Here is a 15927-nt window from a genome sequence, read left to right as displayed (position 1 = left end):
CTCGTTTTCCGCGTTTAGCCCGTATCACTCTGAGCCTTTCCTATCCAGGTACCTGTCCAAAACACTTTTAAATGATACTAGACCAAGTGTAGACCCGTTAGGTCTGTTTCCCCAACAGCGTTTGCGGGGGGGGGGGCGGGGGCGGGGGCGGGGGCGGGGGGGGCGGCGGCATCACACTCACATTAACCACCCCCCAAACACACAGGTGAGGGGAGGGGGGGTTAGAAGAGGGGAGGGAGGGGAGAGGAGGAGGAGGAGGAAACGGGACAGATTTGGGAGGGAAAGGAGAAGCGGGGTAGGGGGTGAGAGAGGGGGATGGGGAGAGAGATGTGGGGGAGGGGGGGGATGGGGAGGGAGGGGAGGAGGGAGGGAGGGGGAGAGGGGTGGGGGGAGAGAGGGGAAAGAGTAGGGAGGGAGAGTGGAGGGGGAAGGGGGGAGAGAAGTGGTAGAGTGGGGAGGGAGGGATAGGGGGGAGTGGTGGAAGAGGGACAGAGGGGTAGGGGGAAAGGGGTGGGGGAGAGGGAGGGGGTGGGGTAGAGAGTGAAGGGGGGTGGGGGAGAGAGGGATGGGTGGGAGAGGGAGAGGGGTGAGGATAGGGAAACATAGAAACTTAAGATTCTATAAGATCACCCCTCAATCTTCTCAATTCTAGCGAGTACTGACCGAGTCGATCCAGTCTTTATTCATATGAAAGTCCTGACATCCCAGGAATCAGTCTGGTTAACCTTCTCTGTACTCCCTCTATGGCAAGAATGTCTTTGGGCATTGGGCATTGTGACATCACACGATGGAACGGTCACCAGGGGCTGGGGCTGGTGCAAAGGCATATGTAAATGGTTCCATCCCGATTGGACATCTGCGAGCATTGGGCATTGTGACATCACACGATGGAAACGAATCAAAAGGCAGAAAGGCAGCCGGACGGACGGACGCAGCAGCCACAGAGTTTTAATATATAACTAGACCAAATGCAGACCCGTTGGGTCTGTTTCCCCAACGGCGTTTGCGGGGAGGGGGGGGGGGGGGGCTGCGGCATCACACTCACATTAACCACCCCCCAAACACACAGGGGGCGGAGGGGGGGTGGGAAGAGGGGAGGGAGGGGAGAGGAGGAGGAGGAGGAAACGGAACAGATTTGGGAGGGAAAGGAGAGCCGGGGTAGGGGTTGAGAGAGGGGGATGGGGAGAGAGATGTGGGGGAGGGGGGGATGGGGTGGGAGGGGAGGAGGGAGGGAGGGGGAGAGGGGTGGGGGGAGAGAGGGGAAAGAGTGGGGAGGGAGAGTGGAGGGGGAAGGGGGGAGAGAAGTGGAAGTGTGGGGAGGGAGGAGGAGAGGGGTAGGGGGAGTGATGGAAGAGGGACAGAGGGGTAGGGGGCTGGGGGAGAGATGGAAGAGGGTGGGGTAGAGAGGGAAGGGGGGTGGGGGAGAGAGGGATGGATGGGAGAGGGAGAGGGGTGAGGAGAGGGAAACATAGAGACATAGAAATTAAGTGCAGGAGTAGGCCATTTGGCCCTTCGAGCCTGCACCACCATTCAATATGATCATGGCTGATCATCCAACTCAGTATCCTGTACCTGCCTTCTCTCCATACCCCCTGATCCCTTTAGCCACAAGGGCCACATCTAACTCCCTCTTAAATATAGCCAATGAACTGGCCTCAACTACCTTCTGTGGCAGAGAATTCCAGAGATTCAGCACTCTCTGTGTGAAAAATGTTTTTCTCATCTCTGTCCTAAAGGATTTCCCCCTTATCTTTAAACTGTGACCTCTTGTTCTGGACTTCCCCAACATCTGGAACAATCTTCCTGCATCTAGCCTGTCCAACCCCTTAAGAATTTTGTACGTTTCTATAAGATCCGCCCTCAATCTTCTAAATTCTAGCGTGTACAAGCCGAGTCTATCCAGTCTTTCTTCATATGAAAGTCCTGACATCCCAGGAATCAGTCTGGTGAACCTTCTCTGTACTCCCTCTATGGCAACAATGTCTTTGAGCATTGGGCATTGTGACATCACACGATGGAACGTTCACCAGGTGCTGGGGCTCCTGCAAAGGCATATGTAAATGAATCCATTCCGATTGGACATATGTGAACATTGGGCATTGTGACATCACACAATGGAACGTTCACCAGAGGCTGGGGCTGGGGCTGCTTCTATGGGTGAGAAGCAGTTTTCTTTTGAAATTTGGGGGGGGGGGAGAAGTATTTGATTAAAAATATGTACATAAACACGACGAAATGTAATCAGGGGTGGATACTTTGAAAGAAAAGTGAAATCTCTACCGAAATGGAAAAGATCTCGGCGATTCTGCGTCTGGTTTCGGAGTAGCAAGGAATCAAAGGAAGAAAGTCGGCCGGCAGCCGGACGCCGGACGGTGGCAGGCACACAGTTTTAATATATAACTAGAACAAGTGCAGACCCGTTGGGTCTGTTTCCCCAACGGCGTTTGGGGGGGGGGGGGGGGGCCTGCGGCATCACACTCACATTAACCACCCCCCAAACACACAGGTGGGGGGAGGGGGGTGAGAAGAGGGGAGGGAGGGGAGAGGAGGAGGAGGGAAACGGGACAGATTTGGGAGGGAAAGGAGAGCGGGGTAGGGGGTGAGAGAGGGGGATGGGGAGAGAGGAGGGGGGGATGGGGAGGGAGGGAGGGGGAGAGGGGGTGAGGGGGAGAGGAGAGGGGAAAGAGTGGGGAGGGACGAGTGGAGGGGGAAGGGGAGAGAAGTGGAAGAGTGGGGAGGGAGGAGGAGAGGGGTAGCGGGGAGTGATGGAAGAGGGACAGAGGGATAGGGGGAAGGGGTGGGGGAGAGAGGGAAGGGGTGGGGTAGAGAGGGAAGGGTGGGTGGGGGGAGAGAGGGATGGGAGATGGGATGAGGAGAGGGGGGAGGAGGAGAGTGGGAGAGAAGTGGAAGAGGGGGAGGGAGGGAGGGGTAGAGGGTAGCGGGAGAGTGGTAGAAAGAGGGACGGGGAGTGGTGGAAGAGGGACAGAGGGTAGGGGAAGGGGTGGGTGAGAGAGGGGAGGAAGGAGCGGAAGAGAGAGGGGTGGGGGAGGGAGAGGCGTCGGGTAAGGGGATAGAAGTGGAAGAGTGGTGAGGGAGGGGTAGGGGGAGTGGTGAAAGAGGGACAGAGGGGTAGGGGTAAGGGGGTGGTGGTTAGAGAGGGAAGGGGGGTGGGGGAGAGGGATGGGTGGAGAGGGAGAGGGGTGAGTCCAGTCTATCTAGTCTTTCTTCGTTATGAAAATCCTGACATCCCAGGAATCAGTCTGGTGAACCTTCTCTGTACTGCCACTATGGCAACGATGTCTTTGAGCATTGGGCATTGTGACATCACACGATGGAATGTTCACCAGGTGCTGGTGCTCTGCAAAGGCATATGTAAATGAATTCCATTCGATTGGACATCTGTGAGCATTGGGCATTGTGACATCACACGATGGAACGTTCACCAGGGGCTGGTGCTGCTTCTATAGGTGAGAAGCCAGTTTATTTTTGAAATATTGGGGGGGGGTGGGGGGGGAAGGATTGATTAAAACGTGTACTAAACACGACGAAATGTAATGAGGATAGCGGATACTTAGAAAGAAAAGTGAACATCTCTACCGAAATGGAAAAGATGTCGGTCCGATTCTGCGGTCTGGTTCCGGCGTCAGCAAGGACCATCAAAGGACAGAAATTGCAGTCCGGAAGCCGACATGTAATGGAGCAATTCCGATTGGACATCGCGGCATTTGGCATTTTGACATCACACGATTGGAACGAATCAAAGGAGAAAGGCAGCGGGACTGCGGCACACAGTTTTGCGGGGGGGGGGGGGGGGGGGGGGCTGAGGGTCACACTCACATTAACCACCCCCAAACACACAGTGTGGGGGGAGGGGGGATGAGTAAGAGGGGAGGGAGTGAGGAGGAGGAGGAAGGGAAAGGGACAGATTGGGAGGGGAAAGGAGAGCTGGAAGGGGGGTGAGGAGGTGGATGGGGAGAGAGGATGTGGGTGAGGGTGGGGGGGTCGGGGGGGGGGGATGGGGACGGGAGGGGAGGAGGGAGGGAAGGGGAGAGGGGTGGGTGGAGAGAGGGGAAAGAGTGGGGAGGGAGAGTGGAGGGGGAAGGGGGGAGAGGTGAAGTGGAAGAGAGGGAGGAGAGAGGGATGGGGAGGGGAGAGAGATGTGGGGGGGAGGGATGGGGACGGAGAGGAGGAGGGAGGGGTAAGAGTGTGGAGAGAGGAGGAAGGGTGTGGAGGGAGGGGGAGAGAGGTGGGGGGAGAGGGGGGAAAGAGTGGGGAGGGATAGTGGGAGGGGGGAGAGGTGGAAGAGTGGGGAGGGTCAGAGGGGTAGGGGGAAGGGGTGGGGGTGGAGAGGGGAGGGAGGAGGAAGGGAGGGGGAGCGAGAGGGGTGGGGGAGGGAAAGGGATGGGGTGAGGGAGAGAAGTGGAAGAGTGGGGAGGGAGGGGTAGGGGGAGTGGTGGAAGAGGGACAGAGGGGTAGGGGGAAGGGGGCAGGGGGAGAGAGGGAAGGGGATAGGGTAGAGAGTGAAGGGGGGTGGAGGAGAGAGGGATGGGTGGGAGAGGGAGAGGGATGTGAAGAGGGAAACTTAGAAACATAGAAATCAGGTGCAGGAGTAGGCCATTCGGCCCTTCGAGCCTGCACCTCCAGTCAATATGATCATGGCTGATCATCCAACTCAGTATCCTGTACCTGCCTTCTCTCCACACCCCCTGATCCCTTTAGCCACAAGGGCCACATCTAACTCCCTCTTAAATATAGCCAATGAACAGGCCTCAACTACCTTCTGTGGCAGTGAGTTCCAGAGATTCACCACTTTCTGTGTAAAAAATGTTTTACTCATCTCGGTCCTAGAAGATTTCCCCCTTATCCTTAAACTTTGACCCCTTGTTCTGGACTTCCCCAACATCGGTTTCTATAAGATCCCCCCTCAATCTTCTAAAATCTAGCGAGTACAAGCCGAGTCTATCCAGTCTTTCTTCATATGAAAGTCCTGACATCTCAGGAATCAGTCTGGTGAACCTTCTCTGTACTCCCACTATGGCAACAATGTCTTTGAGCATTGGGCATTGTGACATCACACGATGGAACGTTCACCAGGGGCTGGGGCTGCTTCTATGGGTGAGAAGCCAGTATTTTTTGAAATATTAGGGGGGGGGGAGGGGGCTGCGGCATCACACTCACATTAACCACCCCCCAAACACACTGGTGGGGGGAGGGGAGGTGAGAAGAGGGGAGGGAGGGGGGAGGGGAGAGGAGGAGGAGGAAACGGGACAGATTTGGGAGGGAAAGAAGAGCGGGGTAGGAGTTGAGAGAGGGGGATGGGGAGAGAGACGTGGGGGAGGGGGGGATGGGGAGGGAGGGAGGGGTGGATGGAGGGAGGGGTGGATGGAGGGAGGGGGAGAGGCGTGGGGGGAGAGAGGGGAAGGAGTGGGGAGAGAGGAGGGGGAAGGGGGGAGAGAAGAGGAAGAGTGGGGAGGGAGGAGGAGAGGGGTAGGGGGAGTGATGGAAGAGGGACAGAGGGGTAGGGGAAGGGGGCGGGGGGGAGAGAGGGACGGGGGTGGGGTAGAGAGGGAAGGGGGGTGGTGGAGAGAGGGATGGGTGGGAGAGGGAGAGGGGTGAGGAGAGGGAAACATAGAAACATAGAAATTAAGTGCAGGAGTAGGCCATTCGGCCCTTTGAGCCTGCACCACCATTCAATATGATCATGGCTGATCATCCAACTCAGTATCCTGTACCTGCCTTCTCTCCATATCCCCTGATCCCTTTAGCCACAAGGGCCACATCTAACTCCCTCTTAAGTTCCGATTGGACATATGTGAACATTGGGCATTGTGACATCACACGATGGAACGTTCACCAGGGGCTGGGGCTCCTGCAAAGGCATATGTAAATGAATCCATTCCTATTGGACATCTGTGAGCATTGGGCATTGTGACATCACACGATGGAACGTTCACCAGGGGCTGGTGCTGCTTCTATGGGTGAGAAGCCAGTTTATTTTTGAAATATTGGGGGGGGGTGGGGGAAGGATTTGATTAAAAACGTGTACTTAAACACGACGAAATGTAATGAGGAGCGGATACTTAGAAAGAAAAGTGAAATCTCTACCGAAATGCAAAAGATGTCGGCGATTCTGCGTCTGGTTTCGGAGTTGCAGTGAATCAAAGGAAGAAATGCGGCCGGCAGCCATCCATGTAAATGGATCCATTCCAATTGGACATCTGCGAGCATTGGGCATTGTGATTGGACATCTGCGAGCATTGGGCATTGTGACATCACACGATGGAAACTAATCAAAAGGAAGAAAGGCAGCCGGACGGACTGCAGGCGACAGGCACACAGTTTTATATATTAATAGATAATAGAAGATAGATAGATAGAAGATAGATAGAAAGATACATAGAAAGATACATAGAAAGATAGAAAGATAGAAGATAGATAGATAGATAGATAGATAGATAGATAGATAGATAGATAGATAGATAGATAGATAGATAGATAGATAGATAGATAGATAGTAGATAGATAGATAGATAGATAGATAGATAGATAGATAGATAGATTATGTTACCTGCCTCAAGTACCTCCTCTGGCAGCTCATTCCATATACCCACCACACTGTGTGAAAAAGTTACCCCTCAAATCATTCCCTTCTCCACTTTCCTGTATTTGGTCCATATCCCCTCTGATCCTGCTAAACCTTTCCTATTCATATCCAATATCCATGTTCATATCTAAATCACCATTAAATATAGCTTTAAAATGCAAGTTTTAGACCATATGGTCATAAGGTCATAAGGTCATAAGATCATAAGTGATAGGAGTAGAATTAGGCCATCTGGCACATCAAGTCTACTCCGCCATTCATTCATGGCTGATATATCTCTCCTTCCTAACCCCATTCTCCTGCGTCCCATCATAACCTCTGACACCTGTACTAATCAAAAATCTATCTATCTTGGCCTTAAAAATATCCACTGACGGCTCTACAGCCTTCTGTGGCAAAGAATTTCGCAAATTCACTATCCTCTGTCTAAAGAAATTTCTCCTCATCTCCTTCCTAAAAGAACATCCTTTAATTCTGAGGCTATGACCTCTAGTCCTGGACTCACCCATGAGTGGAAACATCCTTTCCACATCCACTCTATCCAAGCCTTTCACTATTCTGTATGTTTCAATGTGGTCCCTCTCATTCTTCTAAACTTAAGAAACAAATAGAAACTTCTTCTTCTTGCGTATGGCGTGCACAGCCTAAAGTTGTAAGACAACTGGTTCTATTTGATCTTATTTGATTGTGCACGCTGGGTTGATTGCATTCGTCAATACAGGGTGGACCATGTGACGGTTGCAATCTTCCACCCCAAATAGAAACTCAAGAAACTTTTCAGAAACAAATTTTGTCAAGAAGCTCAGATGTCCGGAAGTGGCGGCGCTGGTGAACGGCTGCGGCTCGCCTGCAGTCGTTTGTTTTTACTTTTTTGTGTTGTTTTTTTCGTTTTGTCTAGCTACGTTTTTGTTTTTTTAGGTTGTGTTTATGTGGGGGGGGGGGGGTTGAAACAGGGCTTGCTGTCTCTCCCTTCGGGGGAATGCGACTTTTTTTCGTATCCCCCTCTCTGCCTCCGTCTGCGCTGAGGACTAATGGCCGGAGGCTGGCGACCTCGAGGCTCTCGGAGGCAGCCTGTCAGGACTCACCCTGGGCTCGCTCCCGTGAGGGCCGGCCCGGCTCGGGGCTGGAACGGTGCTACCGTGAGGGGCTGTGACGCTCCCGTGAGGGCGGCCCCTGGCGCGGGGCTGAGACGCTCCCATGTGGGCGGCCCAGCCCAAGGGGAAACGGCGCTCCCGTGAGGGCGGCCCAGCCGAGGGAAAACGGCGCTCCCGTGTGGGCGACCCAGCCCGAGGGAAACGGCGCTCCCGTGAGGGCGGACCAGCTCGAGGGTGGAACGGCGCACCCGTGGGGGCGGCCCAGCTCGAGGGTGGAACGGCGCACCCGTGGGGGCGGCCCAGCTCGAGGGTGGAACGGTGCTCACGTGAGGGCGACCCGGCTTGGGGCTGGAACGGTGCTCCGGTGGCTGAGACGGCGTTCTGGCGGCGATGACCTGAGTCCGGGGTTCGGCCGCGGGCCAGTGGATGACGTCGTCAACAGCTGCGTCCGCTGGACTGGAGGGCGGCAGCTTCGACCACCTCGGGCCGCGGTGTTTGAACCGGCCCGTTCGCGGAGCTCGGTGAGCCGCGGGACTGATTTTATCATCGCCCGGTGGGGAATCGCCTCAGCGCAGAGGGAGAAGAGGAGGGAAGAGACTGCAGCCCTAAGATTTTTGCCTCCATCACAGTGAGGAGGTGCTTGGTGGACTCACTGTGGTGGATGTTAATTTGTGTTTACTGTCTGTTCTGTTGCCTATTATTGTATTATTGTATGTATGACTGCAGGCACGAAATTTCGTTCAGACTGAAAGGTCTGAATGACAATAAAGGAAATTCAATTCAATTCAAAATTCAATGTAGAAACAAAGAACTGCAGATGCTGGTTTGATATCAAAGATAGACACAAGAGTTCTGGAGTAACTCAGCGGGTTAGGCAGCATCAGGTCTGAAGAAGGATCACAACCCGAAACGTCACCCATCCTTTTCCTCCACAGATGCTATTTGACCCGCTGAGTCACTCCAGCATTTTGCGTATATCTTTAACTAAAAGCTTGTCTTGCCCTGTATCACCCATCAGAGCAAGATCCATTGTCGGGCATCCTACACACTATTTTACAACTTACCAAGGTAATTAAGCTGTAAACCTGCACGATTTTTGAGTGTGGGAGGAAACTGGGGCACCCGGAGAAAACTCACATGATAGTAACATAGAAACATGGAAAATAGGTGCAGGAGGAGGCCATTCGGCCCTTCGAGCCAGCACCGCCATTCATTGTGATCTTGGCTGGTACATCCTACATTGAAATCCTCTTGTTAAGAAAGCTAATGGAATGTTGGCCTTCATAACAAGAGGATTTCAGTATAGGAGTAAAGAGGTTCTTCTGCAGTCATATAGGGCTCTGATAAGACCACATCTGGAGTATTGTGTACAGTTTTTGGTCTCCTAATTTGAGGAATGACATCCTTGTGATTGAGGCAGTGCAGTGTAGGTTCACGAGATTGATCCCTGGGATGGCAGGACTGTCATATGAGGAAAGATTGAAAGACCAGGTTGTATTCACTGGAGTTTAGAAGGATGAGGGAGGGTCTTATAGAAACATATAAATTTATAAAAGGACTGGACAAGCTGATCACTGGGAGAATGCACAAACTCAATTCAGACAGCCCCCATAGTCAGGATCGAACCGTGTGTGAGATGGCAGTTGTGTACCCAAGTAAAGGAAATCGCTGATTAATATTCTCATCTCATTTTACACCTTCTGAGGACGATAATACAATGACAGGAAAAACAAAACATTGTTGAGGAAAATAATCAAAACAAATCCAAGAACGAAAGAGCCTCCACACATTGTTGTTATATTTTGTACTGAAAGGCTTTGAAGCACTAAATTATTATTAACTTGTCAAATCCACAACGTCCTGATTTATCTTCTCTTCCCTTTCTTCTCTTTCGAACATCATTGCTACGTTGTACTGAGAATGCAGTCATGTTTTGTTTGGAATCAAGAACCAGAGGCCGCAGGTTAAAGATGAAAAGGGAAAGATGTAATAATAATAATAATAATAATAATAAATTTTATTTGCGGGCGCCTTTCAAAGTCTCAAGGACACCTTACAGAGATTAACAAGAGAGAAAAAACATATAGTCGGAGTAAAATAAATAATAAGGACATCGCCAATACACAAATTAAAGACAGAAATCGCTCCAAAGACAAAAATCAAAAACACAATGTGAAGAGAGAGCAGCGGCAGCTAAAGCGCGCCAGCGTCCACTCTCCCTTCCGACAGCCATCTTGGACACAGACTAACATATTAACTTACACACAAAAAAAAATCATCCCCCCACAATGATTGCCACTGTGGGGGAAGGCACAATGTCCAGTCCCCATCTCCAGTTCTCCCAAAGTCAAGGCCTATTGAGGCCACCGCCATGCCTCTACGGAGGCCCGATGTTCATGGCCTTTCTGGCCGGGTGGTGTTGCCCCGGCGTCGGGAAGAGTCCTTTCAGCGGCTGGGCCCACTTGGAACGGCTGCTTCGTAAATGGGGACCGCGGCTCCCGAAGCCGACAAGGCCGCGCGGTTTGGAGCTCACCAGGCTCCAGATGTTAGAGTCGGCGCCGCACGCTCCGTCTCCGCAGACCCGCAGCCCGGAGGGTTGATCTCGGCGGTCCACAGCTCAACCGGGAGCTCCAGCGCGTCGATCCAGCGCGGCGACACCAGCGCAAGGCATCGCCCCGCTCCGCTCCGCAATAGCCGCTCCAGCGCTGTGCCGCCACCGAAGCCGAGGTGCTGGGCGGCCCCCCGACAGGAAACGGCGCTCCACGGCCCCCGCTGGTAGGCCACGCGGACGGGCCAGCCCAGCAGGAGGAAAAAGCTGCCCTCACCGACCAAGGTAGGGACCTAGAAATATTATTACCCCCTACCCCCCACATTAAAAAGTTATTTCTCCCACAGACAAGGCACAGAACACACTAAAACTTCCAAAAAAAAGTGAATTAAACGGACGGCTGCTGGTTAGCAGCCGTTCCCCAAGATGGCTCCTGACGATAGGAACCTGAGGGGAAACTCCTTCACTCAGGGGGTTGTGGGTATATGGGATGAGCTGCCACAGTAGGCAGCTGAGGCAGATACTTTGAAAGATCACAGTGGTGCAGTGGTAGAGCTTCTACCTTACAGCCCAGAGACCTAGGTTCGATCCTGACCACGGGGGATGTCTGAATGGAGTTTGTGCATTCTCCCTGTGATCGTGTGGGTTTTCTCCGGGTGCTCCAGTTTCCTCCCACACTCAAAAATCGTGCAGGTTTATCGATTAATTGCCTTTGGTAAGTTGTAAAATTGTGTGTAGGATAGCGTTAGTGTATGGGGCGATCGCTGGACGGAGCAGACTGAATAGGCCGAAGTGCCTGTTTCCGTGATGAACCTCTAAAGTCCAAAAGTCTAGACAGAATTTAAAGGACATTTGGACTGGTGCATGGATAGGAAAGGTTTAGGGTGAAATAGGCCAATTGCGGACAACAGGGACAAGCAGGTCGGCATGTGTAGGAAAGAACTGCAGATGCTGGTTTAAATCGAAGGTAGACACAAAATGCTGGAGGAACTCAGCGGGACAGGCAGCATCTCTGGAGAGAAGGAATGGGTGACGTTTCCGGTCGAGACCCTTCTTCAGTCTGATGTCAGGGGAGTGGACAGGTCGTCATGGGCAGGTTGGGCTGTAGGGCCTGATCCTGTGCTGTATTAAGCCCTGTATTATGACTCTAGTAAGATTTTCTCAACTACAGAACAATATTTATCAATCATATCCTGTGTGCTTGTCAGGCGAGTGAGCTGAAAAATGTGTCCTATTATTTGTGATTAAAATTTTCTCTTGGAGTAGCAATGACTATGACTCTTCAGAGACCAACAAGGAAGAGATCGTAAGCTTTTTAATATCAAATGCCTGCTGATATTAGTTGCCCAGATGGGCTTTGGAGGTAAAATTGATGACATCCATTCCATTTTATGTTGGTGTTTTGTGCGAATAATCACCTGAATAATATTTCAATCAGATTCAATTTGCCCTGCTACTTTGTGCCACTTGAAAACAAGTAAATTGATTTGTTATGTGTCTATGCAATACCTCAATGGATATTTTACACTTCATTTAGTTTATAACCATGTTTCCAGATTGCTGGATTTGCAGATCTCTGAATTAATACGCGATACAAACCTTCATTCCCGCAGAACCACTGACAAAGGAAAGTTGTTGATTTAAGATGATGCAGAGGTCATGCTGATATGAGAGGGCACGCCGTTTTCAGCCCAGTACAACAATCAACACAAGCTCTGAAGTGGCAATGGTGTTTCATTTAATTTTCCAGCAATATTTGTTCAGGTCGCACCAGTAGAGTTGCTGCCTTACAGAACTTGCAGCACCAGAGACTCGGGTTCGATCCCGACTACGGGTGCTGTCTGTATGGAGTTTGTACATTCTCCCCGCGAACACATGGGTTTCCTCCCACGCTCCAAAGACGTACAGGTTTGTAGGTTAATTGGCTTGGTATAAGTGTAAATTGTCTCTAGTGTGTGTAGTATAGTTTTAGTGTGTGGGGAAAGCTGGTCGGTGCCGAAAGGCCTGTTTCCGTGCTGTATCTCTAAGCTAAACTAAAGTACACAAAGCAGGGTAGGTGCGAACATCAAAAACTCTATTTCCCACGCATTTGTTTACCGTTTTACCCGAGCTGATTTCTGCCCTCTTCATAACGACACAAGACACTGCAGATGCCGGAATCTTGAGCAAAACACTAAGTGCTGAAGGAAGTCAGCAGGTCAGGCAGCATCTGTGGAGGGTTTACTGTCCACACTGTCAACTTATTGGGTTGGAACCTTCTTCAGAACAACATTGCCACTTCAGAATATGGTCTGAAGAAATGCCGCCTGTCCATTCTCTCCCCAGATGCTGCCCCTCTCATCTTTATCCACCTATCACTCGCCAGACGTGCCCGTTCCCACCCCCTACCTTCTCCTCCACTATTCCATCAGTCTGAAGAACGGTCCTGGCCTGAAACACTATGTTTCCATTCCCCCCACAGATGCTGCCTGACCCGCTGAGTTACTCCAGCGCTTTGAATTTTTCTCTGATTCTAATATACTAGGGGAAACTTGATGGAGGTATATACAATTATGTGAGACATAGGTAGGTTTGACAGCCAGAACTTTTATTCCAGGGTTGGAAATGTCCAACACTAGAGGGCAGAGCTTTAGAAAGGAGATGAGGAGGGATGTGAATCTGTGGGATTGATGGCTATGGAGGCCCAGTCTTTGGGTATTTTAAAGCCGAGATTGACAGGTACTTGATTAGCATGGGTGTCAAAGGTTACGGGGAGGAGGCAGGAGAATGGGTTTTGGGAGGGCAAGATAGATCAGCCATGTTCGAATGATCAGTAGCGCAGTGGTTAGAGTTGCGGCCTTACAGTGAAGGCAGCACCGGAGACCTGGGTTCGATCCCGACTACAGGTGCTGTCTGTACGGAGTTTGTACGTTCTTCCCTTGACCTGCGTGGCGAGGGTTTTCTCCGAGATCTTCGGTTTCCTCCCACACTCCAAAGACGTACAGTTTAGCAGGTTAATTGGCTTGGTAAATGTTAAAAACATTGTCCCTAATGGGACCAGGATGGTGTTAATGTGCGGAGATCGCTGGTCGACGCGGACCCAGTGGGCCGAAGGGCCTGTTTCCGCGCTCTATCTCTAAACTGAACTAAAGAAGGCTCGATGGGCCAAATGGCCTAATTCCGTTCCTATGACTTATGAACTTAGGTCCGTTTAAAAAGCCGCCTAATTTTTGACACGATTTCAAGTTAAGTCAGATGGAAGAAATCACAACCCGAGTGTGTTTGATTTTGCAAACACAGATGTTAGTGGATCTTGTAAACATATCTCTGCGCAGGAAGTACAGGAACATATGTGAAATCCATTCACAGAGGACAGACCCAACAATGTCTTTCATGCGATGACTGTCACAGACGGGTACCAGCCCTTGGATGGGTGTAGACAAGCCTCATTAGTGTTGATTGTAATTTTAATTAGACTGTTTGTAATGCTGAGCGCAGCAACTAATCACAATTTTTTACCTGAGGACTTTACAATAGGTTAAGGATTACTCTGTGAGGTGAAAGGGTAATTGAGAGCAAAGTAAAGATGATCACGTTAATTAGTAAAGGATAAACAGATGAATAATTGATGTTTCTGAAATCTATTAAAATATGCTAATGACACAAGGGGCCCATGGACTGCTGGAGAAGTAAGTCTTCAATGGGGATGCAAGGAACTGCAGGTGTTGGGATCTTGAGCAAAACACAAGTGTTGGAAGAACTCAGCGGGTCAGGCAGCATCTGTAGACAACATGGATAGGTGATGTTGGGCAAACTCTAGGATTGCTTCCCTAAACCTCTTTGCCTCAATGTTTCTGTTGTAGTGTGCCTGAAAATCTCTCTCTTTGGTCATGCATCTGACCTTTCCACACCAATTTTATTTCGATTACACCATCAAATTGTATTGTCCAATCCGATGCAAGGCCAAATTCTGCTGAATGGAGTTAAATAAATAATATCTACAACCAGAGTATATACAGCATGGAAACAGGCCCTTCAGCCCAACTCATCAATGCCTACCAAGATGATCAATCTAAGCTGTGTAGGAAAGAACTGCAGATGCTGGTTTTAAGCAAAGAACCTGGCTTTAATTAAAGTACCTGTCCAGTGGCTTTTAAATGCTGTGTTTGTCCCTGCCTTGACTACCTCCCCTGGCAGCTTGTTCCATGTACCCACCACCCGACAAATATGCCTCTCAGACTTTAGACTTTAGATTCTAGAGATACAGTATGGAAAAATGCCCTTCTGCCCACAGAGTCTGTGTGACCACCGATCACCCCGTACAATTAACCAAGCCATACCAAGTTAATTAAGCCAATTAATGTACAAACCTTAACATCTTTGGAGTGTTGGAGGAATCTAGAGTACCCAGGCAGTCACAGGCAGAACGTACAAACTCCGTACTGACAGCACCTGTAGTCAGGATCGAACCCAGGTCTCTGGCGCAGTAAGGCAGCAACTCCACCACAGCGCCCCCCTCAGGTTCTTACAACATCTTTCCCCTCTCACCTTAAAAATTAATTCGCTTATTCCCAATCTGCCAGCTTCTTCCAGTACCAAGAAGCTTATTTCACAAGAAAGGTAATTTGGTTGGAGGCAAACTCAGGATTTCTCAAAGCATATTCATCTGAGAAACATTTTGATGCACAGTCGCTTATGTAATGAAGGAAATATATCAGCACACAACTAGTTCTCTCAATGTTATAGTGACCAAGTCATTGCCTTGTGACCTGCAACCAGTTTGAATGCAAGTCTACTGAAACAGAAACATTGACCATGTTTTCTACTTCACCCAATGCTAATTTATTTTACATCTCGGAGAGCTGTTGACACTGACTGATTAAGTGTACTCAAGGCTGAGATAGATTTCTGGATTACAAAGGTCATGGAGATCAGGCCAGAAACATGGACTATAGATGAATAATCAGGATGTGCCCTGATGTTATCGAACAGTGGGACAGACTGGAAGGGCCGTGCAGTCTATTCTTGCTTTTATTTTTAAGTTAACCCTGTACATTTGGACAGATACATGGATAGTTTTAGTTTTTTTGGTTATAGAGAAACAGCGTGGAAATAGGCCCTTTGGTCCACTGAGTCCATGCTGGCTACTACACTATCCTACACACAAGGGACAATTTGCAATGTACACAAGCCAATTAACCTACAAACCCGTACGTCTTTGGAGTGTGGGAGGAAACCGGAGTACCCGGGGAAAACATACGCGGTCATAGGGAGAACGTACAAACTCCATATAGACAGCAGCCATGATCAGGATCGAACCCGAGTCTCTGGCGCTGTAAGGCAGCAGCTCTACCGTTGCGCCACCGTGCCGCACGAAGGAAGGATTCAGAGAGAAATGGGTCAAACACAGGCAAATAGAATCAGCTTAGATGGGGCATCTTGGTCAGCATAGACGAGTAGAACTGAACGGCCGGTTTCCATGATGTGTGACTCTCTACGACTCTCTGCTCTTGTGAAGATGATGCAGGAATTAGAAATACAAATACAATGGTACAATTGTGGATGTGAGGTCTGATGATATTGAGAAATGGCTACATAGGCTGTTACTTGTGATCCTAGCTGGTTCCATTTTAGTGCATCAGTTCCAGAGAAAAAGTTCAATTTCTGCAATGGGGTAGAGGTTGATCGGACAGTACCCAAGC

This window comes from Amblyraja radiata, chromosome 25 (assembly GCF_010909765.2).
Source record: "Amblyraja radiata isolate CabotCenter1 chromosome 25, sAmbRad1.1.pri, whole genome shotgun sequence".
Lineage (NCBI taxonomy): Eukaryota > Metazoa > Chordata > Chondrichthyes > Rajiformes > Rajidae > Amblyraja > Amblyraja radiata.
This window is presented reverse-complemented; position numbering follows the sequence as displayed.